This window comes from Antechinus flavipes, chromosome 1, assembly GCF_016432865.1.
Source record: "Antechinus flavipes isolate AdamAnt ecotype Samford, QLD, Australia chromosome 1, AdamAnt_v2, whole genome shotgun sequence".
NCBI classification, from domain to species: domain Eukaryota; kingdom Metazoa; phylum Chordata; class Mammalia; order Dasyuromorphia; family Dasyuridae; genus Antechinus; species Antechinus flavipes.
This window is the reverse complement of record NC_067398.1, coordinates 351466109-351492610: the sequence shown is the minus strand read 5'-3', so window position 1 is coordinate 351492610 and position 26502 is coordinate 351466109.

Genomic DNA, 26502 nt, shown 5'->3' with positions numbered 1-26502 from the left:
CATACAAGTTATAGAAGTGGATTGAAAATGGTATGGGAAGGGTAAAGTGAGAAGACCTGATTGGCTAGGGAAAAAAAAAGAAGTGTGAATGTTGTAGATCAGTAAGAAATACATTTGGGTAATAGAGCTTTGGAGGTGGTTGAGAAAGGCTATTGTCTAGAGTGTATGTTGAAATGTTATCTTTAGAGAGAAAAAGAGAAACCTCTTCTGAGACTAGAGAGAAGAGTGAACACATAGAAACAGTCATAAGTTCAGGCAAAGACAGCATTTTCTTGACCCAATATAGTTATCATTTACCCTTCCCTAGTTTCATTCCTTACTATAGAAGTATAAGTAAACTTTGTTTTGTCCAATGCCAAAGTAGTCAGGAAAGAGAGAGATGAGCACTGTTCAATCAGCTCATATTTTCCCCATTCTTCCATGATCCCACTTTATCACTCTGTTCTCAGACAAATATATCTCCTGCTGTGGTCCAGTGAGTGCTTCAGGGATGAAGCTTGCTTCATTAAGAGGAAGAAGTTTGCCCCCCAATGTTGTAATACCCTAGTACCAAGCCTTGGCTGTTCTACCTCTGTTACTTGATACATTCCCATCATTGTTGAAACACAAGAAGCAATTAAGATGACCTGAGAGAATGGACCTCTACAGGACTGAGCTTTGAGCCGATTTCCCTGTTCATTATTGAAAATAGCTTTATTAAGAAAAAGTGGTTATGTTTAAAAATATTGTACACATTTAACCTCTATGATATTACTTGATGTCTTGGGCAGGCAGGAAATAAGGGAGGAAAGGAAAAAAATTGGAACACAAAATCTTACAAAAATTAATATTAAACATTATCTTTATATGTATTTGGAAAAACAAAATACAATTGAGGGAAACAAAAAAGAAAAAGTGCCTTAGAATCTGAACAATGTTTTTGGAGCAAAAAAAAAAAAACAAAACAAAACAAATAAACAAAAAATAGAGAATGAAATGCATGTCATTCATTAGCATTCTCAAGAAGAAACTCGACACTCGTGTCTATTTCTGAAGAACAATTTCAAGACAGAGTTAAAGATATTTGAAATAATAAAGTAATAGGAAATTTGGTGAATAGAATTCTGCAGTTCTCAACATCTTCTTTTAAATCATTTTGAATCATAGAATTGTAGCGTTGGAAAGAACATCTGTCATCTAGTCTAACTTCTACCTGAAGCCTGAATGCTCCTCTACAATATTCCTCAAAAATAGCCTTCTATTCCTTGCTTGAGGATGTCAAATGTCAAAGAACTCACCTCCTTCCAGTTTTATATGCTGTTTTATAACTCATCTCACAATTTTATATGTTGGGAAATTCTTTTTTATATTGAACTGAAAGATGCCTCCTCCTACTTTCCACCCCACTGACTTTAGTCTTTAGCCCCCTTTCCTGAAACACAACAAGTTTCACCTCTCTTCTACTTTAAAATCCATCAATGATTCAAGATAGCTATCATGTCGTTCTGAAGCCTATCATTTATTAGACTAAATAGTCTCATTTTCTTCATGTGGACCTAGTGTGGCTTGGTGATGTCTCATTATTTGAATTATTCTCTTTGAGATCCTCAAATATATTAACGTCCAGCTTAAAATATAGCACTCATAACTAAATGCAATACTCTAGATATAAACTTGTAAGGGCACATCACAGAGGGACCATCACCCTATCCTTATCTCCCATTCTGCTGTTCCTTTTTCTGTACAGAATTTTTGCAATTTTAACTTGAGGTAGAATGAGATTTTTGAGCTGCTGTGTCACATTGTTGACACATTTTAAGCCTGGAGTATACCTCAAGCAGATCTTTTTGACATGATTTATAGAACATACTCCTTTTGCAGGATTAGTCTCATTTTGAATATAGATGAATACATAAAAAATTGTTTTCTTTCTAAAGGGTGAGCTATAGCATCTTTTCACACATATAGAATTCTTTAGATGATTTTGTTATTGCAATTATTTGCTAATTTGCCTACATTCATATCATAGGGCCTTTTTTCACTATGCAGGGATAACTGTTAAAAATATATGTAAAGACACCATAGAGAAGTTTAACAAAAACATCAAATACTGTTATTTTTTTTAGGCAGTAGTGCTTTTTTTTAAATGGAGTATTGCAATTAGCATTACAGGGATCCAGGCTGTTAAAATTTCTGCTTATTTTTTAATAGACAAAAAATAACTTGTTTATTGCAAACAGAATATCATTAAAATTGAACATTTTTGAGCTTTTCACTGATGGGAAAAAAATCACGAATCATCAGTTTGTCAAACATCAACATCAGTTTGAACAATTTGGGGCAGACTGCTTCCTAAATCTGTGATAGCAAGGGAAACTGAGAGAGTGAGAGCCAGAGGGAGAATGGAGATGAGCAAGCACCCATCGACTCCCAGTTTGGGATAACTGGCATCTTGCTGCTAAAACGAGCTTCACACATTAGCCGGCAATCATTAGGTTGGTGACTCTCCTGATACCCAGGAGATGCTTACACTAGGAATAAATTTCTATGTTGAAGCATTTGACAAGCCTCAGTTCCTGATGTCTCACACTCAAGCCTTACTTTATAGTCACATCTGTTAGTTTAAAGCATTTTTAGTTTATTGAAGAAGCCTTCACAAAGAAAAAACAGATGATGAAAATCTCATCTGTCAAAACTGTTATTAAAACCAGTAACAGTGTGAAATTTTGTTTAAATTGAAAGCATCATTTATTTTTATCAAACATTTTATAAACAATCACATTTGAGAAAGATTTGGGGGACCTGGAGAGCCCTCAACAAAATGTAGCTCATTATGTTGCTTTGTTTAATGTGCTGCTTGGAGCTAGATGGGGACATTTCCCATCACCTCCATGGGAGATACAATGGCTGGTGTGTAACCAGAGAGGTGAAAAATGACTACTAGAGATAGAGGGACTATCCCACCTTGAGGAAGAAGACTGAGAACAAAAGAAAATATGGACTGAAAAAGAGAAATGCAAATGATATGACAATGACAGACAGCTAAGGTTCTGTGTTAAAATATATTTGGCGTTATTTTGAAGGACCAGTTGGAGAAGGTCCTAATTTTCACCTTGAAGTATCTAGGAGTTTGAGAAGCAATTTTTTTTGGGAGGGGAGGGGAGGCAACTGGGGGTGTCACACAGCTATTAAGTGTTAAGTGTCTGAATACTTAGCCTCCTGACTCATGGCTAGTGCTCTATCTCCTGTGCCACCTGACTGACTCCATTAAGTAGTACATTCTAAGAACAAGATGTCATCAGCTATCAGTCAGGAGAAGAGGAACTAAAGACAGAATAAGGCCAAATTTCCTCCTACCCTTCACCCTAAACATTTGTTTTCTTGAAAAGAGCTGCTACTGATATCAGAGGGTGTTTTATATTTAGCAGAGGTAAGGGAGACACTGAAGGAGGAAGATCAAATGTTTACATTATGTCAGAACATCCTGCCAACATACTTCAAACTTTAGTCAGTGCAGATGTGTGGCATTAACGCAGACAAAATATCTGATGCTTTGTATTGTGTAGACTCAACTTTAAACTGAACAAGAAGCCTGGGTACTCTTTCCTAAGGGTCTCATATTTCTTCTGCATGTTGGCAGTTTCTTTGATAATGGTAGCTTTATAAAGGGGGAAAGGGAATCTATCTAGAAGTAGTTTAGAAATAAATATAAGGTACTCTTCCAGTGAATTTCTAGTATCTAATTCTCCCATGCACTGAGATTTAGACTTCAGCATTTGGATACTTCCAGATGTTTGGATTATTCTCCTCAGAGAATATCTAATAGAGAATAATCCAGAGAGTATGCCTTCCCTTGTGCTTTGAAATCTTTCCTCTATGTCTCCTCCCAAATATTATCCTCTGCTACCTCCTCCTCCTCTTCCTCCTCATTCTCTTCCTCCTCCTCCTCCTCCTCCTCCTCTTCTTCTTCTGCTTCTTTTGCTTCTCTCTCTCTCTCTCTCTTTCTCTCTCTCTCTCTTCTCTCTCTCTCTCTCTCTTCTCTCTCTCTCTCTCTCTCTCTCTCTCTCTCTCTCTCTTAAATAAATATGCTCTGATCTCCTCTCATCCTAAAAAGACTCAAAGTATGATTGGTTTTACTCTTCTAAACAAGTTACCTTCTTGTTTTTCCTCCACTTTATTTGCTGCTCTTCTCCCTTAACACCTACTCAATCCTTACTGGCATGCCATCTGATTTTTACTTCCACCTTTTTGCTGAAATTTCTTTCCTAAGATTACTAATGATCTTTACTTACTCAAATCATTTCCTTATTATTAGTTTCTATATTCTCTGAAGGACAGTTCAGGAGCAGAGTGAATAGTGTGCCGGATCTGGAGTCCTAAAGACTTCTCTTTGTGAGTTCAAACCTAGCTTAAGACATTTATTAACTTTACTCTGTTACTTTAATTTCCTTATCTTTATTCCTTATCCTTATCTATAAGGATATTATAATATCCTTATAATAAAATGAGCTGGGCAGCTAAAGGGCACAGTGGATAGAGTACTGGTCCTGAAATTAGGAGGACCTGAGTTCAAATCCATCATGAGACACAACACTTCCTAGTTGTGCCACGCAGATCCCCTCAAGGGAGGTCAACCCCAATTGTCACACACACACACACACACACACACACACACACACACACACACACACATACAAACAAACAATAAGCTAGAAAAGGAAATGGCAAAATATTCCACTATTTTTTGCCAAGAAAACCCTTAAAAGGGGTTGTAGAGTGAAACATGACTGAACAACAATGTTCTCTGACCTTTTCTGCAGTAGTTGACACTACTCACCATCCCTCTTTTGCTATAACTTAATAAAAATATACAGCTAAAAAAAAGCTAACCTATCCCACACTGAAATAAATGTAGTAGTATATAGAGCATGAATATTGTATAAACAAAGTTGATGTAAGGGTTTTAGCTTTTATGCTCCTTCTTTATTCTACCTCTCTGAAGATTCTTTTTCTTCTTCAGGGGTAGTTTTCTTACTTTTGCTTCTCAAAAGCAACTGTATACCAAGACATTGTTCTTGGTTTTCTTTTCTTCTATCAATGCTTTTCTCCCCACCCAAATTGAGAAAAAAATAAAAAAAAATCTATTATTAACATGTATGGTCAAGCAAAATAAATTCCTATAGCCGTTGTGTCAAAAATTCTGCCTTAATCTGCACTGAGACCTTCATTTCTTTCATGAGGTGAATAACATGTTCTATCATGAGAATTCTTAAATCAAGATTTGTAATTGCACTGTTCGGAGTTCCTAAGTCTTTCAGAGTTGTCTGTCTTTACAATATTGTTGTCCTTGTGTGCTACTGCAGGCATGGATCCTAAAAGAGATTTAAAAAAAAAAGGAAAAGGATTTATATGTACAAAAATATTTATAGCAATTTTCTTCTCAGGGCAAAAAAATTGGAAACTGAGGAGATACCTATCAATTGGGGAATGACTGAATAAAGTGTGGCATGTGATTATGTTGGAATATTATTGTTCTATGGCCAATGATGAGCAGAAAGCTCTCAGAAAAACCTGGAAAGTCCTCCATAAACTCAAGCAAAGTGAAATGTATTATATACAAAGTAATAGCAATGTTCTGGAATGATTAGCTGTGAATAACTTTGCTATTCTCTGCAATAAAATAATCCATTGAAGAACTTATGATGAAAAATCCTATCCATATGCAGAGAAAGAACTGATTGTGTCTGAATACAGATTGAAGTATGTTCTCTTTCTCCCTCTCCCTTCCTCTCCCCTTCCTTCTCTCTCTCTCTCTCTTTCTTTCTCTCTCTCTCTCTCTCTCTCTCTCTCTCTTTCTCTCTCTCTCTCTCTCTCTCTCTCTCTCTCTCTCTCTCTTTCTCTCTCTCTCTTTCTCTCTCTCTCTCTTTTCATCTCTCTCTCCTTCTCTCTCTCTGTATCCATCTCCCTGTCTCTGTCTCTGTCTTTATTTTCTTGAGATATTTAAAGGGAGGGGAGATCTGTATTTTCTTCATAACATGATTTTTATGGAAATGTTTTACATAACTTAACATGTACTTTCTTAATAGGGCCTAAAGATAGGGATAAGGGAGATATTCTGAAACTAAAAGATTTAAAAAGAAATGTAATAATTATTTTAACTGTGACTGGGAAAAATAAAAATATTAAAAATATATTGTTGTCTTTGCAGAAATTGATGACCTGGTTCTGTTCACTTTTCATCAGTTTATTTGTCATCTCAAGTTTTTCTGAAACCACCACTCTTTTTCCTTTGATTTAAAAATTCTGGATTTTGTCCATTATGTTCTTGTGAGTTTTCTTTTTGAGTTTCTTTTAGGAGGTGATTGGTAGATTCTTTCTATTTCTATTTTGTCTTCTTGTTCTAAGAGATTTATTTTATGATTTCTTAAAATATGATATCTTGATCTTTTTGTTTTGGATGTGATTTTCCAATGATTTTAAAATTATCTCCCCTTGATCTATTTTCCAGGCTAGTTGTTTTGGCTATGAGATATCACATTTTCTTCTATTTTTTCAGTGTTTACATTTTGTTTTTACTATTTCTTGTTGTCTCACCCAGTCATTATTTTTTATTTGGTCAAGGAGTTTGTTTTTCAAAGAGTTTGTTTCCTGGACAAAGTTCTATATTCCTTGTGCCAACACCTTTTCTAATACATTCCTTCATAACTCTTATTCTCTGTTTTCTTTCAGCTTTCTATTTCATTTACCAAAAATGTTTTTTTTTAAATATTATTTTTATGACTGCTTTCTGTTCCAGGTATTGTAATTCAATTTAATTGTAGTTAAGCTTAAACTTGAATACCTCTATCACTACAACAGCAGCTTGTTGTTGCTGTTGTTGTTGTTCTCTTCCTTCTCCTCCTCTTCCTTTTCTTCTTTTTCCTCCTCTTCCTGCTCTTCTTTCTCCTCTTCTTCCCCCTCTTCCTTCTCCTTTTCCTCTTCCTCCTTCTCTTCTTCCTCCTTAATCTTGTTTCTCTTTTTTCTTCCTCCTCTTTCTTTCAACTAATTTTCTAATTTTTGTCTTTATGTCAATAGCAGGTTCTGTGCACTTTTGGGGAGGAGATGTTTGGGCTAGTCCTGTTTCTGGTTTCTTGCGGTGTTAAGTATTATATTATTCTAGGACTTCAGAGACAGCTCAGGCTAGGAACTTTCAAGTTTTCTGTTTCTACAGTAGTCCATTCCATGGCAAACCTAATATCTGCTTTTATGGTCTGAACTCTTCAATCTACTGACCAAGGTTTGAGTCTGAGCCCTTTTTGAAGTTCCAGTTGCCTGCTGTTGGATTCAATTGCTCTGAGGTACCTGGAAAACTCTACTCATTTAGAGAGCAGAACTGCAAGCTGTGCTTTAGTGTGGGATTCTTGCCCAGGCTATTCCATGATAGGCTTTAGTACTGGTTGGAAATTTAAACTTAGAAAGCATTTCGATTTTGGGTTCTTAGCCACACCACTGCTGCTTGCTTCTAGATTTGTTCCTCACTTGGAACTGTTAATCTTTTTAGAACCTGGGACTAATCTTTGTGCTGGAATGCCATCTCATGGCATAGGTCGCTCCTTAGTCAGAATTAGATAGGTGATCCAGAACTGAGTAGAAACAGAGTTGTGAGTTTTCAATTATTTCTGTACCTGTATGAATTTAAGCATTTCTTTGTTTGATTTGAGACTTCTTAACCAAGTAGATAGCTTCTCCCTCTACCGGAATTCTATTTGGCTGTGTCTGGCTGGATTCTGTTTTCGTGTCCCAGATTGTTCTTTCTATCTCTCTGTGATGACCTGGGCTGGAAAAAAATGAATTAAGATTCCTTTTTTTCTTAAATTTTCTGATCAAGACTTGGTCTGGTACATTTTCTAGAACTGTTTGGGGCAGTAATGGAGCTCATTTTATTTTTTCTTGCTACCTTGCCATCTTGGATCTGCACTCCCATTATTAATCTTTTACATTGTCATGACTTTATTATCCCTATGTATATAGCTTTGACATATAACTATATAAATATATTGATATATACCATATAATTCATAATGTATACTGTATTTTACATATGTATGTGTGTATAAGTATTTCCATTCTCTAAAAACTCAAGTTCAACTGAGCAAAACTCATCTTCTTCCCCTAATAACAGTAACAAAAATAGCAGCAGTAACAATAAAAATAAAAATCTAGTACTTACCTCATCTTCCTATTTCTCAGTTTTTGTCGATGGCCATACTAAAAGTCACCTCTGATGCTTTCATCTTCCTTATTGAGGTAGTTAGATGGTACATTGGATAGAAGTCTGAGCTTTCGGTCAAGAGAGCCTGAGTTTGAATCTTGTCTCAAATACTTTCCAGTGTTTGGGCAAGTGATTCAATCTCTCTAAGACTCACTTTTTTTTTAAAATGTAGAATGGGGATCATAATAACAACTATATCACAGAGCTGTTGTCTTTCTTATGAGGTGGTAATGTATAAAGTGCTTTGGAAATTTTAAAAGTATACACATGCTTACTGTTACTTCTCATGTTCAATTAATTGTCAAGATTTGTACTTCTCTTTCTATTTTATCTCCCCCCTCCCTATCTTCTTAGTTCAGATGCTTATCACTTCTTGCTGAGACTACTATTATAACCTCCAAACTAGTATTCATGCCTCTTTTGTCTCAAACAAATTAAATAAGTATTTATTAAGTACATACTATATACAAGGCATTAGAATAATGGATATTTTAAAAAATGAAAAAACAGTATAGTCCCTGACCTCAAGGAACCTATAGTTTTGGGGGACAGGGAGGTGGTAGAATAGTGATATTCAGGTATGAGACTTTCACAATCCTGTCTGTCATGAGTTAACCAGTCCTATAAAAGGAATTACAGTGCACTAATATATGAAGCTTTTAGAGCCTTAAGTCAGGGATACCTATTGTGCTCCCACCATCTGCCTCCTCCTAAGCATCTTACTTAGCAAAATCAGGACCAACAAAGCATTCTCAAATAGTTCATAGCTCTTAAGCTGTTATCTCCTACTCTAGGTTGGAAATTTGAAATATCTTGTGCTAAGCCAGGTCCATGGTGTTTCAGCTGATTCAATTAGAGCTTGAAATGATGGTATATATATATACATACTTAGACCTTCATGCTTATTCCAGTGGCTTAAAAACATGCAGCTAGAGATACTGATTGAATGTCTATAGTTAGACTATTACATACTTCAGAATATGATGGTTTTTAAAATTAAACAAATCACCAAAATAAAAAATAAAAAACAGAGGAGCTTTGCCATAGATAATAGCATGAATTAAATTAAAATTATAATATCAAAGAATAAAACTTTTAAAATAGCAAATGCTTTTTGAAATATACTGCTATTTAACATAGACCAAAAACATAGTGGGATTATTTGTCTTTTGAAGGGACCTCAAACTCTTATACCTCCACTCTTATGTAGCTGCATATGACCTAGGGAGAAGGACTGAGGAAAAATATGTTTGAAACATAGACTATAATGGTAAATATAACATTTTCTAGATGTGGAATGTGCATATTTATCACCTCAGAGATGCTAAAAATGAAAAAGACATATAGGTCACCTAGTCTAACTTTTTTTAAAGTAATAGCAAAGGAAATGTTAGCTTGCTAATTTTAGGCCATGATAAAAGTGTTCTTTGGCTTCATTATTCTTACAAGAAAAAAAAAATCAGTCACCAAATCCTCTTAATATCCAGGTCTTATCTTGTCATTTCCCTGTTCAAGAATCTTCTGTGATTCCCAATTGCCCAGAGGGCGCAATATAAACTTCTTTACCTGTTATTTAAAGCTGTCCATCCAAAAAGTGATTCCATTTTACCACTCTAGGGTTATTTCAATACTTTTTGCTCCCTACATGCCAATTAAAGTGAACTATTAGCTGTTTCTCAATATTTTTTTCTGTGCTTCCTAATCTCTATATACCCACTATATTTAAATAAAGACATATATACTATTTTTACAAATTTGTGAGTGTCACAGGGCTGAAAGGGATAGCTCATGAACTGGGTCTTAGAGTCATGATCCAACAAAGATCTTAGGTAACTAGAACAATAGGTCAAATCTAATGAAAGGGAATTTAAATTGTATTGGCCACACCTTCCCATGTAGGAACATGATGGGATATGTCTTTGTCTGAATTAAGATCTTGAGGATTTTGGGAACTGTCAGCTTCATATAAGTCAACATTATAAGGTGGCTGTCAAAAAAAAAAGACTATGATTTTTGGTCTACATTAAGAAAGGCATAGCTTCTAGGAATAAGGAGAGGAGAGTCTCATTGTACTCTGCTTTTTTCGGACACCACGTAGAATATTGTGTTCTGGGCATCATGATTTAGAAAGAGTTTTGATAATCTGGAAAATATCTTTAAAGTAGATGTGAAGGATCTTGAAGTCAGTATGTGAGAAGCTTTTGAAGGAAATGTGAATATTTAGTAGAGAAGAAAAGACCAAAATGGATGAGTGTTGGGAATGGTAATGATAACTGTCCTTGTTACTTGAAAAGCTATCATTTAAACTGACTTACTATTTGGTCTCAAGGGGCAGAACTAGGGGAAAAAATGGGTGGCAGTTGCAAGGACATAGATTTAGGATTGATTGAAGAAAAAAAAAACTTTAAGAATTAGAGCCACTAAAAATGGAATGGGCTTCCTCAGGAGGTAATGGGTTCCTTCCTCCTTCTCACTGGGGCTTCAAGCAAAGAAAGGCTAAATGGCCCCTTGCCACTTGTATCAAGGATTATCATTCTGGTTTGCTTAGATTAATTGGCCACTAAAATCCCTTTCAGCTTTAAAATGCTGCAATTCCATGATTTCTCCATGACTAGTTTATCCTCTCTCTCTTCTTTGCCTATTGAAATTCTTCATTTCATATATATATATATATGTGTGTGTGTGTGTGTGTGTGTGTAATTATATATATATATATTTTTCATACATACATATATATATATATATGTGTGTGTGTGTGTGTGTGTGTGTAATTATATATATATATATTTTTCATACATACATATATATGTATATATATATATATGTATGTATGAAATTCTTTCCCTTCAAATTTGTTGTAGCATTTTGTCTATATTTATCTTCTGCCCTAGCACAACATGACTTTTATCATATTTTTATGTGGATTTTGTGCATCATGCCCAAGTTTTAGTTGCAAACTCTTGTTAATTTGCTAGCTCTTATTGGGAGCATTGACCTGGCTGTCTTGGAGATCTGTTCCATTGTTTTCTTCAGGCACATTTATTGTGATGTAAATTGTCTCTTTGAAGTGCTACCTTTTAATCCAATAATTCCAATAAAATAATTGGTGAAAGATATTCAGTTAACTTTTTTTTTTTTCTTTTTTTTTTATTAAATTTTTTTATTTAATAATTACATTATATTTACACTCATTTCTGTTCCGATTTTTTCCCCTCCCTCCCTCCACCCCCTCCCCTAGATGGCAAGCAGTCCTTTATATGTTGGATATGTTGCAGTATATCCTAGATACAATATATGTTTGCAGAACCGAACAGTTCTCTTGTTGCGTAGGGAGAATTGGATTCAGAAGGTATAAATAATCCGGGAAGAAAAACAAAAATGCAGATAGTTCACATTCGTTTCCCAGTGTTCTTTCTTTGGGTGTAGCTGCTTTTGTCCGTCATTTATCAATTGAAACTCAGGTCTCTTTGTCAAAGAAATCCACTTCCATCAAAATATGTCCTCATACAATATCGTTGTCGAAGTGTATAATGATCTCTGGTTCTGCTCATTTCACTTAGCATCAGTTCATGTAGGTCTCTCCAAGCCTCTCTGTATTCATCCTGCTGGTCATTCCTTACAGAACAATAATATTCCATAACATTCATATACCACAATTTACCCAGCCATTCTCCAATTGATGGGCATCCATTCATTTTCCAGTTTCTAGCCACTACAAACAGGGCTGCTACAAACATTTTGGCACATACAGTCCCTTTCCCTTCTTTAGTATTTCTTTGGGATATAAGCCCAATAGAAACATATTCAGTTAACTTTTAAAAGAGACATCAGTCAGACTTGTTGGACATTATAAGTTGAATTGCACAACTGGTCAATTGAGTAATTATAATTTCAACTGGTTGTTCTGGTGTTGTAACCTGGGATTTGGAAAGGTCGAGTACTCTAAGAAACTACATGATGAGATGATTCTAATGGCAATTGCTGTTGCTTTGTTACGAGAGAGAAGGGAAGTATTTAAGTAGTGGTATGTAGAGAATGTTATTGAAGGGAGAAGACTGAAAAGTAAAGGAAACTAGAAATGTAAATGTAAATGTGGGAAGAGAGCACTAACCCATATTGTAGATGATTTTCTTGTCTGAGGAAGCTTAATAATAACAATAGCTAGCTAGTACCCAGTGCTTAAAGGTATCTAAAGATTTTCAAACATATTATCTCATTTGATCCATAAAACAATCTTTGGAGATGGATGTTACTATTATTGTTGTGTCTATTTAGAGGTGAGAATATTGTAGGAGAGAGAAGCTAAGTGACTTGTCCAGGATCACGCATCTAATATGTTTCTGAGACAGGATTTATACTTGGGTCCAGGTCTAGTATTCTATCATCTGTCTATCTAATACAGAATGCTGTGAAATTCTAGAATTTAAAATATCTGAGTCCATGTAATTATTAACCAGCTTGGAAAATGTATCCCAGACTCACAGTAAAACTGCAAAGAAACTGAGAGATCATCTAAATCAGCTCCTCCATTTTTCAAGTGAGGAATTTGTGGCCAAGAGAGATCTAAGGTTACATAATTCTGTAGGCATAGAACCAGGAGTGCTCTGGGGCTGGCTTGAGAGAGCTGATTATTATACTTTTAGTGTGAGCATTGACACTTCAGAATTAGGCAAATGGTACAAATTAGGACATGATTTATTGTTTTGTTAATTGTATAGACTTAAGAAATTGATGAGGGAAAATGCTAATTATATGGATTAAACTTGTAAGTACATTTATTTTTAGAGAGTCAGTTGTTAAACATTTACTAATATACCACTGTATAGAACCAAACAGATATGCTTATTATTTCTCACACATGACATTCGATTTTTTATTTTCATGACATTGCATACACATTAACTATGTTTGGTATGCACTTCCTTCTCACCTCTCATAATCCCTAGCTTCTCTAGCATAGTTCAAGTGCTGTTTCTTCAATGAGATCTTTCCTGATTCCATCAGATGTTCATGCTCTCTCTCTCTCTCTCTCTCTCTCTCTCTCTCTCTCTCTCTCTCTCTCTCTCTCTCTCTCTCTCCCCCTTTCTCTCTTCCTCTCTCCCCCCCCTCTCCCCTTCCTGCTCTCTTTCTCTCTCCCTCCCTCCCTCCTTTCTTCTTTCCCTCTCCCTCCCTCCTTCCCCCTTTTCCTCTTCCTCCCTCCCTGGCTCCCTTCCTCCCCTCTCTCCCTCTCTCTCCTTCTCTCTCTTTCCTTTCCTTCCTCCCTTGCTCCCTCTCCCTCCTTCCCTTTTTCTCCATCCCTCCCTTCTTTCCTCCCTTCCTCCCTCTTCCCCCATCTCTCTATCCTTCTGTCTCTGTCTCTGTCTGTCTCTCTGTTTCACACTATCTGTCTCTATCTCTCTATCTGTTTTGGCTCTCTATTTACTCAGTACTGTTTCTGGTAATTGCCTTTATCTTAATCATTAATGATGAAAGGCAAACTAAAAATGGAGACTTCTGAGAAGATCCAAACTCAGGTTATACTTGTTCATACTTTTCATATGTGTCATCATTTGCAGGAGCTTGTTTATTTGATGACACAAGGATATATATCCCCAATTTAAAATGATGATAAACTTATTTTCAACTGGTTTCTATTATGCTATACTTGTCTTGTAGATGTTTCTCATCTATCTTAACAAAAAACTAATTTAATAAGTATGTCTTATTATCTAATAGGGTAGACAAAAAAAGGAAAAGGGGTCCTCTAGTTTTTAATAGCTGTGAAGGTAGTTATGAAAAAAAAATAATTAAAAAAGCATAATGATTCCACAGGAGTAGCAGGGATGTTATTTGGCTTTCCTGCTTGTATTTTATGCTAATATGCTAACTCACTATTTGGGAAAATGACTTGATTGCTTCTCCTTTGTTATCTTTAAAGTCAGGTAAACTAAGGTGATTTGGTATGATATAAGACAAAACACTTCAATATCGTTTGGTCCCTCTCTCTACTGAAAAATGGCAATTTTGGGTCTTCTTTTCTTGGCTTCAACATTGATCAGGATTATTTTGCATTTGTAGATGTGGCAACCTATTGTAAGGCCTTAACATCAATTTTCAATCTTTTGCATCTAAAATCTTCATCCTTCATCAATTAACAATCTTCTTTCCAAAGCATTTTGGGAAATATTAATCTCCAATGGTTTGGGACAAATCCCAGGATATTTTTTTTAATGGTTTTTATCCTCCTTAACCTTTTTGGATTATTTCACACTATTTTCCAGGCTCTTCTTGATATCTTTTTACTTGTCTTCTGTTATTCTGTATGTAAAAGAAGGGGAGAGGGAAGACTTATTTTAGACTTTGCCATTTCAGACAGTGAATGGATACTCTGTGACCTATTCATAGAGTATAAAGGTTGTGAAACTGGCATTGGCCCATTCACAACTTGGGAAAGAGTTGGAGAGAAGTGTTTATACATTTCTTACTCCTTTAGGGGGTATAAAAAAACCTTCTTCATTATTTTGATGGATTCAGCAAGCTATTTGCTGCCTTGTAGATTGGCCACAGCTCTGGTGGCCTTTAAAGAGATCCAGCTGTAAAGGAGAATTATCTCTGGAAGTCTAGAGAAAGGAAGTTCTTTAGTTTTAATAGATTTTAACTCTGATGGGCTGGTCACGTTGTTTGAATGCCAAACTTATGTTTGCCTAAAAGACTACTTTACAGAGAACTCACACAAGACAAGTGGTCACATAAAGGTCAGAAGAAGTGATACAAGCATACTCTCATAGTCTTTTTGAAGAACTTTGGAATAAATTCTGAGACATGGGAGATACTGACACAGGACCACCCAGAATGGCATGCATACGTAAAAGAAGGCACTATGCTCTATGAGTGAAGCAGAATCTCAATAGTTCAAAAGAAATGTGAGATGTACTAACTTAGAAACATTTCCACTTCAAATATTGCTATGGACTATTTGTGTCCAACCTGTGATAGAGCTTTCCAATCTCATAGTGACCTGATCAACCAGTTAGACACACTGTACCTCGATTCTAAAATAGTGATATCACTTTGGTCTTCTTTGAGAACAAAAGACAAAAAACTATTAAAAAAAAAAACAAAAATTTTAAATGGTACTCTGATTTTCTTGGGGATATCTTGGAGCTCTACAGAAACTGAATTTTGGACAAAAGTAGATCTTGGAAGGCCGAGTGAATGTTCAGTTCATTAGAATTATTATGAGAGTGGAATGAGAGAAGAACCAAGGAGATCCTATTAAAAGAAAAAAGATAGCAAGATTTGGCAAAGTTAGAGACATAAACTGCCTTGGTCACATGCATTTACTAAATATGTGCTCTCTGCTAATGTGTGTGTATACTCCCTTTTGCCATTCTTACTGTGTGTATGTATGGGAGATTATCTGAGGTTTATGGCCAAAATGTTTTGTTACTATTGTTTAAAATATGACATTTTAAATAAATGGCTTCACTTTAAGTTGCTTTGAGACACCTAGTTGACTATTCAATCAATAAGCACCTATTAAGTACCTACTATGTGCTAGGGTACCATTTGATGGTATGCATTGGGTACATAAATGTAAAAAAACAGACAATCCTTACTCTCCAGGAGTTTATATTTTATTGAGTTAAAGGGGAGTGCTAGTTAGGACTCAGGAACTATAATTTTAGAAATGTAGATTCTTAGAGTTCTTTGAATTCAGAATAATCATTCTTCATCCTGTGAATGTAAGGGGGAATGGTACCCTGGAAGGACTATTACATTTTAGCCTAATAATTTTTCTCCTACTTCTCTGATTGCTCCCTTTCTGTCTCCTTTTTCTGTTCCTTAAATGTGGATGTTCTTCTTTCCTTCTGTCTTTTCTATTTTCTCTGTACATTTTCTTCCTAGATGACTTTATTACACACTTAGAAGTTTGATGAGGACAGTTAGATGATTTAGTGGATAAAGTCCTTGACGTTGAGCCAGGAATATTCTTCTTGAATTCAAATATAACCTGACACTTACTAGCTATATGACCCTGGGCAAGTCACTTAACCCTGTTTGCCTCAGTTTCCTCATCTGTAAAATGAATTGGAGAAGGAAATGAAAAACTGCTCTAGTATTTTTGTCAAGAAAATCCCAAATTATATCATAAAAAGTTGAATACAACTGGACAACAAAAACAACAAAAATTTAATGATTACTTTTGTGTAGCCTTCCAAATCTCCCCCAAAGGGGAGGGGGAATCTTTTGGTTGGGCAACACTCGTTCTTTTAACCATTATTTTGTGTCCTTTCCCCTACACTTCATACAAATTTGTCTTTTTTTACTCAAAGGGCCCTACTTTCTTTAGGGGCTAATCTCATAAACTAATTGATACTAAGATGATTGTGTCTAATAATAGTTAAATGTATTAATCCACCCAAGTAAGCTTCATTTTAAAAGTTGCATTTAGTGGGACAAGTCAAAGTTTGGTGATTTAAAAAAAAAAAAAAAACTTTGTCTTAAGGAAAAACTTAGTGGGTGGGGGAGGGGTGAGTGTTTTCAGAAATGAATATGATGTGAAGAGAATGACATCAATAAAACTGGGGAAAAAAAAGGCTCAGCAACAGGTTGGGAGCAGATGTTTCCATGAATAGGATTTTTCCCAGCATACCTGAAATCATAGCAAATAGGGAGCTGCCTTAGCAAGCTGATATATATGTGATATATATGATCAATCCCTTTAGGTGGGGAAAGTCACTAGTTCAACAAAATGCTTATTTTAAGGGAATCAGATATATATATATATATATTATATATATATATATATATATATATATATATATATTAGCATTTTGTATGCTGTTTGAGAAATGAACATGTAATATGGAATATATACAAAATGATACATTCCATTTGCTCAGCATGTCACCATTTACAAAACTCCCATGTATAATTGTTTCATTAAATCTGAATTCTCCCTACAACTCTGTGAACTAAGTAATGCAGTTATCATTATTACTCCCACTTTTAGAAAGGGAAATTGATTTTCTTGTGGGTTAGTCTTAATTTGATTTGTATTTAGGAATGACAAAAATATGAATATTAAGTGTAAGTAAAAATTGTAAATGGGAATGCAATAAGTAGATTTAAAGTTTTTGGTATAATTAATATTTTACAATTTTTGTTGTTGTTGTTGTTAAAGAATGTTGTCTTATTTTTTTGAATCCCAACTTGTTTCAGGAATCAATTGATCAACAAGTATGTATTGAGTTTATTCTATGCCAGGAAATACTACTAATTAGTTCATATAACAAATAATTTGAGAGAGTCTGCTATATAAGGCACTGGGTTAGGCATAGTGTGGAATGCAGAAATAAGTTAAAATATTACTTTTGCCTTAATAGAGATTTTAGTCTGGTATTCATGGGGAAATTGCAACTAAAATACTAGATCGAATGAGAATATGGAAAAAAGGTGCAAACAAAATACCTACCATGAGAATTTAGGGAGGGAAAGATGACTTGTTCTTGGAGAGGGAATCAGGGGAAATGTTGGAGCACTTGCATGGAAATGGAATCTTCTTGACCTCTCTGGCATTTGACACTGTTGACCACACTTACCCTGTCTTGTCAACTCTTCTTAGGTTTTTAAGAGACTGCTTAGGCTTAGTCTAAGAACTCTTCCATCCTACCTTATTAACCTTTTCAGTATCCTATGAAGGATTATTCACTATTTGAATTAAAAAAAAAAAGAAGTGAAAATTAGGATAAATTAGTATTTTTTACTAGTGGAATCAGAGAAAACTATCTGAAGGAGATGGCATTAAGTGGGACATGAGCAATAACTAGAAGAACATCATTAGGGCAAGGAAATAGCTTGAATAAAGAGAGTCAGGAATCATAGTATGAGTGTGAGATACAAAGAGGCACTTTATTTATTTAAATGAAGAATGTGTAGATAGGAGTAGAACAATAGAATGCTGAAAAGATGGTTGGTACTTGAATATTGAAGGGCCTTAAATATCAGGTTAAAGAGCAAATTTTATTTAGTGAGATCATAGGTTTGTACTTTTTTTTTTTCCTGAATGGAAACTAAGAGACCATTTAATTCAATTCTGTAATTTTACAACTGAGGAAATTGAGGTCTAGAGAGGTTGTAATTTGCTCAAAGTGAAACAAAAAATAAACGACAAAAGAGATTTGAATGTAGGTTCTCACTCTTCAAATCCTGTGTTATTTCCATTACATTGTACAGTCCCCAGGCAAGAGGAAATCATTGCAGTGGGTCCATGTGACCAGTTTTCTGCATAGGGAAGTTAAATTTGGCAGCTTTGGGAGGAACAGAATGGGGGGTGGGGGAAAGAGGAGGGAACAAGACTGGCTGGGAGCTGTTATAATTATTCAGCTGGGTGGTAACTGAATCTGGATTGGGATGGTGGCAGTGGAAATGAGATTAGGAATTCTATTGCCCACTTCCCTTCATGTCTCATAAAACTTTACCCCAGAAGAAAAGCATTAAACTAGATGTTTTGTGGTCGTATCTTTTTGTGTGATTAAACAGAACAAAACCAAACCAAACAGGTGTTTATCTTTGGCCTCTAAGAAAATATTGATCAATTCTTTTTTCCACCTCTGGTTTATAGGAGAAAATCAATGCCTTTGGCTAGTTAGGAATTATGGAATCTCTTCAAGATTTACTGAATCACAGATCTTTTTTTATTAAAGCTTTTTATTTTCAAATCATATGCATAGATAATTTTCAATATTCATGCTTGCAAAACTTTGTGGTCCAAATTTTTTCCCTTCCTTTCCCCACCCCCTCCCCAGAAGGCAAGTAATCCAATATATGTTAAATGTGAAATTCTTCTATGCACATTTCCACAAATATCATGTTGTACAAGAAAAATCAAATCAAAAAGGGAAAAAATAAGAAAGAAAAGAAAATGCAAATAAACAACAAAAAGAGTGAAAATCCTTGTGAACCACACTCAATTCCTACCGTTCTCTCTCTGGGTGCAAATGACTCTCTCCATCACAAGGCCAATGAAACTGGCTTGAATCAACTCATTGTTGAAGAGAGCCACGTGCATCAGAATTGATCATTGTATAATTTAGCTGTTGCCGTATATAATGATTTGATTCTGCTTATTTTACTTAGCATCAGTTCATGTAAATTGCTCCAGTCCTCTCTGAAATCATGCTGTTGATCATTTCTTATAGAACATAATATTCCATAACATTCATATACCATAACTTATTCAGCCATTCTCCAACTGATAGACATCCATTCAGTTTCCAGTTTCTTGCCACTACAAAAAAGGGCTGCTACAAACATTGAATCACAGATTACTTCACAGTCAATTCCCACTTACATCAGGTAATCACCTTTTGATTCATGGTATTCACATACCCCAGTTCAGTGAGGAAGCTAGTCATCACTAGTTCATTTGCCACCTGTTGAGACCACAGCTCTAACTGGGTGAATCATTTACTAGGAGGAAGAGTATGAGAAAGCCTAGCTAATATGGAATACAAACGAGCATACATACAAACATATTTGACTCCTATTTGTGCCATATTCTAAATACTATCAACTAATTTCAAATTCTGTGGATTTTTGATTCATAGAAAATGGGATAGAAAAATGGTACTATCAAATAAACATCAATGAATCTATTACTGTGGCAATTTTTACATTATATAGAGTATTTCTCATGTGATTTATATTAACTAATATATTGTGGGGTATTTTTAGATATGATTTCCACTAAATATAGATGTAATCCATTGAATTCAAGTACATCATTAAAGGTGACATCATTAGGTTGACACTTCTTGTTTTCTTGGATGTGAGGATTCCTTCAATCAGTCCAATCAGTCCACATTATGATGTAGCAAACAAGTCTTAAAGCCTTGCAGGGAGATTCCTAAAAATTCTTTGACAGGGTCACAGTCAGAGTTAATAAGTCAGAGAAGTCAGAGACTCCCAATTGTTGAGTCCCGTAGTAAGGACTAGACCACATTAACATGTCTCTCCAAACATGAGCTCCTATACATTGTAAATGTTATCAGTTTTCTGAAGCTGAAAACTGTATTATGACTTTGTTTCAAGTAATTCCCCATTACTTTTAGATTATAATATAAATGATTATGGTATTTTATTATAGTGTATCATATTGTAACATCATCACATCATATCATGTTATATCATATATTATAACATAAACTGTTTGACATTTGAAGTCCTTCACAATTTGTCTTTGATTTTATCTTTCTAAGATAATTATGTGTTCTTTCCCTTCATACATTCTACATTTTAACTAAATGGGCCTGTTTGCTATTCTTTCTATCTAAGATTCAATTTCCCACTTCTATATCTGGGCAAAGAGTGCTAATAATCTATTTTAGTAATGTTCTCCCTCCTTATCTGTGCTTATTAGAACCACCTTCAAGACTCAGTTTAGATGTTCTTTTCTGGAACTGGCATGTCTTTATCCCTTCAGTTTTTGTATCGTGTCCAACTCATTATACATTTATTTTATATAACCCTATATTTACCTAGAGGAAGCTAGGTGTGCAGGAGATAGATTGCTTGATCTGGAGTCAAAAAGACTCATCTTCCTGAGTTCAAATAAGGCTTCAGACACTTATTTGCTGACTGAACCTGGGTAAATCACTGAATTATTTTTGCTCCAGTTTCCTCATCTATAAAATGAATTGGAGAAGGAGATGGTCAACTACTCCAGTGTCATTGCCATGAAAACCCCAAACTGGAATCATGAAGAGTTGGCTACAACTAAAACAACATAACAACAAAATATTTACTCATTTGTTTAACATGCTCATTTCTTTTAGAATAAAGCTGCTTGAGGGCAGGGGCCATCTCATTTTTGTGTTTATATTGCCAGCCAAACACTGAATAAGTGCTTAGTAAATATATCTGACCAATTGATTGACTAATGTAATGCTTGTTGGTAACTCTGAATATATCAAGTGATATTATTTCTCTAATTTTCTCTAGGAAACACATAAGTTTACAATCAATTTCAGTTATGAAATATTTCCATATAATTGTCCTACATTTACCTTTTTTTCATTTTTGCTTTATTTCTCTAATCACTTTTCTTCATTAGTGTTTGATAATCAGAAGCAGAGAAGCTAATAAAGACAAGAATGAAAAATACATAAAGGATGCAGCGATACATTTTCCTTTCCTTATGTTGGTAGCACTGATTTCATTGAGATCAAATGTTTTAAATTTTGATTCACAGAATTTTTTGATGTATGAAATAAGTTCATTTCAATTTTATACTTAATTTCTTCCCTATTGGATTCAATGTATATATTTCCCCCTGATAAAACAGGCTTCTCAATCCACATAGAACTTCCCCTCTCCCGTTGAACAAATAACATACATAAAACTGTAAGGAGTTATAGAGTAAATGTAATGGGCTGAGGCTTGAATTGATGCATTGAGATCCCAAGCACGTGAGGCTAAATAGTAATTGGACCATACTCTATTAATATAGATGCTTGAAGAAAGAATGGTCCCTACCCACTCTTTGTGCAAGTCCTGATGTGTTGTATAGGAAATGACGATTCTGGTGGGTGGAAGCAGGGGAGTGGAAAGGGAAGCAAAAAGAGAGACTGCTGTCTGGCTTCTTGTCGCAGCTGCTCGGATTGCTATCACGACCCTCCCTCCCCCCCTTTACCTGCAATCCCCCTTTACCTCAAAAAGAATAAAGATTGAAGATTTTTCCCTTAACCTGAATTCCTGACTCCGGCTGATTTTAAATATGTGGTCATCACAGTAAATACATTCTTATAGTGGTTTTACTATGTAGCCACATACATTGCTTATTTTAAATGCCCTGAAGTTTATGTGGGAAGATATTAATCAACATATAAATGTATACGGTGTCTGGATGTTCCCCCTTTTTCACACTTGGTGCATCTTGGGAACTTTAAGGCACCAACCTAAAAATTTTATCCATTGTGCTATAATGGGAAGAATCCTGGGCCCAAAATTAGAAAACCTGATTTTTAATTCTGCTTCTGTCATGGTCTGGCCTAAAACAAATGCCTTCATCTGTTGGCTTCAATTTCCTCATTGTTATTATTATTTTTGCTGAGGCAATTAGAGTTAAGTGACTTTCCCAGGTTCACACAACTAAGAAGTATTATGTGTCTAAGGTCAGATTTGAACTCAGGTCCTCCTGACTTCAAGGCTGGCACTCTATCCACTATGCCATCTAGCTACCCTCAGTTTCCTCATTATTAAATAAAGTAGTCCAGTGACATGATCATTAAGGATCATCCAAAGCATGTAACTCCGACCACATCTCAGATCTCAAAGCCATGAATGAGAAGACTTCATAATATATAGAGTCTCTTGCTTCATTTTCCAGGATGATTTTTATATTGATCTTATAAATATATTTAAATTAAACCAAGTACAATTCTCTTTAGTAATTAAGAAAACTGGTCCATGACCACCATATAAAATAAGTGTATTAGGTTTTGTGGGAAAAATTATGCAGATCCATTTCTCCCTGACATCTTTTTCTCCAAATCTTCCCTGATAATACTTTATAGAAGATTTGATGAAAGAAGTTATAATTCATCTGTTCTGTGAGTCACTTGGGCACTAATCATTCCTGAAAGAGATTTTGAACTATGTATTTTTATGAGTTTTCCCTTGATACTTTTCCATTTAATTCAGTTCAATGACTATTCCAGAAATGTCTTGTACATATGATATTGTGGGAAAAATGCTATACTAGAAGTTAAGAGACTTGGGTATTAATACCAGTTTTACCACTAGCTAGTTCTGTGACTAACTAGAAGGTCATTTCACCAATTTTTATCACCTACAAAATGAAGGGGGTTGGACTAGAAGACCTTTAAGATTCCCTTTCAGCTTCTATAGAAGCAGCTAGATGGTACAATAGAGAGAGTGCTGGACTTGGAATCAGGAGAATCTGAGTTCAAATTCAGCTTAGACACATGCTAGCTGTGTGACTTTGGACAAGTCACTTAATCCTGTTTGTCTAGGACAAAATTAGGTGGCTCAGAAATGGGTCTACATAATTTCCTCTATAGTACTCACAAAAATCTAAAATACTGTATATATGTTGGCCATGGAATAGTTTACTTAGCTACCTAAAAGTGTTTTTTCTTGATTTAACTTCAATTTGCTTATAAGAAAAAATATGAATCTGCTTTTATTCATTTACTAGTTATATGACGCTGTAAGCCATTTTACCCGTTATGTCTCAGTTTCCTTTACCATAAAATGATGATGATAATAATACCATCTACCTAGAGTTGTCCTGAGGATGAAATGAGATTTTATTTTTTTTATTTTTTGAGGCAATTGGGGTTAAGTGACTTGCCCAGGGTCACACAGGTAGGAAGTATTAAATGTCTGAGGCCAGATTTGAACTGGGTCCTCCTGACTTCAGGACTGGTGTTCTATAAGATATTATTTGTAAAAATAACCCAGGGGCCTGGTATATAGAAAATGTTAGATAAACCAATTTTGAGATTCTACCTAACCCAGAAACAGGAAAACATTATTAAACCAATTCCTTAAGAAAAAAGTTTGGTAGGTGTCAATCATGAGTTTTGAGTTTGGAAGGACATGATAAGCTTTGTAATCCAAACTCATCATTTTACAGATGAAGAAGTTAAAGTCCAAGAAATCTGAGTGATTTACCCAAATTACCTGGTTAATAAATTTCCTATTTGAATTGAAATGCTCTGGTTCCACAGCCAGGGCTCCTTCTGTACCACAATGACATGCATGGCATATTTACTCTATGACTTTAGAGACAATCTCAAACACATAAATAGATAACTAGGATCAGATATAAATACTTAAAAAAGAAAAAAATCTCCTCTCTGCTCTATTTTGGAAACCTTAAACCTAGAACTCAGTAGATGAATTTTAGGCATTTTACAGAGGGATATATGAGTTAAGTGAATTACCCAGGGTCACAGAGTAAGTAGGTTTCAGAGGCAGAATCTGAACACAGATCTTCTTGCCTCAACACCTAGCACTTTATACATTTGTCAACACCTTGTCTCTATAAAATATTACAATGATAATTTCTCCTAGTGTTTATAGAAAATGTGAAGTATTTGATTATTAATGTAATTGGAAACAATTAATGTAATTGAAAAATTAGACAAAGGAGGAAAGGAGACAGGCAGGTAAGGATGGAGGAATTATCTGAATGACCATAAGTGCAAATAATCCTTCAGAACTCAAGAGATTGCAGAAAAAGATGGAAATAAGAGAAAAGATTCGAATGGGGCAGATACAGGTATAAAGATAGAACAATTAGAGAAGGAATTCTTAATTTAATTTAATATGATGACCTTAGCACCACTTTTGACTAGCAACAAAACTATCACCCCAACTTTATGACCTGTTTGGAGAAATGTTTTTTCTTTCTTTCGATAAAGTATGAGTCCAATATCATATCATTACATAAAGCACTGCTTTTGTTCAAAATGGAAAGTTCAGGTATTTGCAGTTTAACGAAATAATCTGAATGGCTAAATATTTGCACATAAAACAATATTTGAGAATGGGCATAAAAGTTGTTGAAGCTAGACTCCTGCACTTTTGAATTATGAATTCAATCCTTGTTCATGTTTCTTTTGCAATCATGGTGGGAAACAGCTATTAAAAACACTAGCGTCACTATTTATCCAAAGACTGTGACGTCACCAGGAGAAATTGCCCGAGAGGAAACATCTTGCTCATAATGATTCTGAACAGGGAGCTGAAAGTTTCATACATTGAGTATGGAGCTTTATAATAAGGAAGCATTCATAATGCATGTGTGATATTTATTAGTGCTAAAGATACAGTTGAATGTTTCATGAAAGAGCTATTGTGCGCTTGATTTTACAATAAACAGTTACAGCTCCAGGAGTGGAGCTGATTCGAGTGGAATGTTTGCTTAGATTTGGCAAGGAGGGATACTGTAAATAATTCAAACTGTAATTTGATTCGAAATTTTTCTGGGCGATGTGGCATATGGCCCTTCTGTTGGGTTCTCTCTGGCTTTGCTTTCTTACTTATGGAACTGTTCTTTGTTGGTTGAGAACTGGGTGAGATAGGGAGAAAGGTGAATCTGGTTGTATTTTTAGGATCAGGTGGGGTTGAGGTAGAAATTGTGTGTGAGAGGATCAGGTAGGGTTAAGTGTCTTGTGCTTTGTGGATTACCCATCTGTCACCTCCTTGGAGGAAGATGTTGAAAGAAGATGGCCTAAAGGGCCAAGGTGTCAGTAGCATCCATTTGTTTTTTTCTCAGCATAATGTGGTGGGCAAAAATCCATCCTCAAAGCCTGAAGACTGAGGCTTAATTTCTACACCTGTCTGTGTGACTCTGGAAAAATCACTTAACTGTACAGCTCCCTAAGACCAGAAGTTACAGAATGGGAGCCCACTTGCACTGGTAAAGGAAATTTTTTTTCCCCTTGAGAGTTACTATACCAAAGAAATAGAACTGGTCCCTATCCCTTCAATTGCAACAAGAAGACCATTAAACTTCTTCCAGTTCTAAATTTCTGATCCTATTATCTGCAATCAAGACTTCTTCTCCAGAAAACCCAGTGTCTTGTGAAAGCAATCCCCAATAATATTGACATTAATTATTTTGTAATATGACATACAGGGATTGTCTCTGTTTATGTCTAAGTGGATATGGGGATACAGGCAGAGTTGACATGAGGGAAAACATGTACTGTGTCCTTTTTTCCTTTTTCTAGCTAGCTGAGGTTTCTATACAGATGAAATTGAGTTCAGATAAGCATCAAGGGCAATATTGGAGGAGAAAAAAAGTTATCAAAGTACATGCATGGGTGTGTGTGGAACTCGGATGAGGCCGTTTTCTCCTGGTGCTAAATCCCAAGGGGCACATGTCTCTTTAAGGCATAAGAGTGAGCATGGTTAGCAATTCACCATTGAAAAGTTGCTTCAGAGAGGCATTCACTGTTGCATAGCAACCTCTCCTTCCCTATGTCTTGGAAGCTTTGGGCATACCTGACTGATTCTCTAGTTTTGTATTATAGGCTTCCTTGTGTTCCATTTCCTTTTTTTTTTTTTTTCTGAGACAATTGGGGTTAAGTGACTTGTCCAGGATCACACAGCCAGGAAGTGTTAAGTGTCTGAGTCCAGATTTGAACTCAGGTCCTCCTGACTTCAGGGCTGGTTCTCTATCCACTGTGTCACCTAGCTGCCCCTCCATTTTCTTTTATCTTGCATAGACTCAGAGATCCATGGCTTGGTTTGAA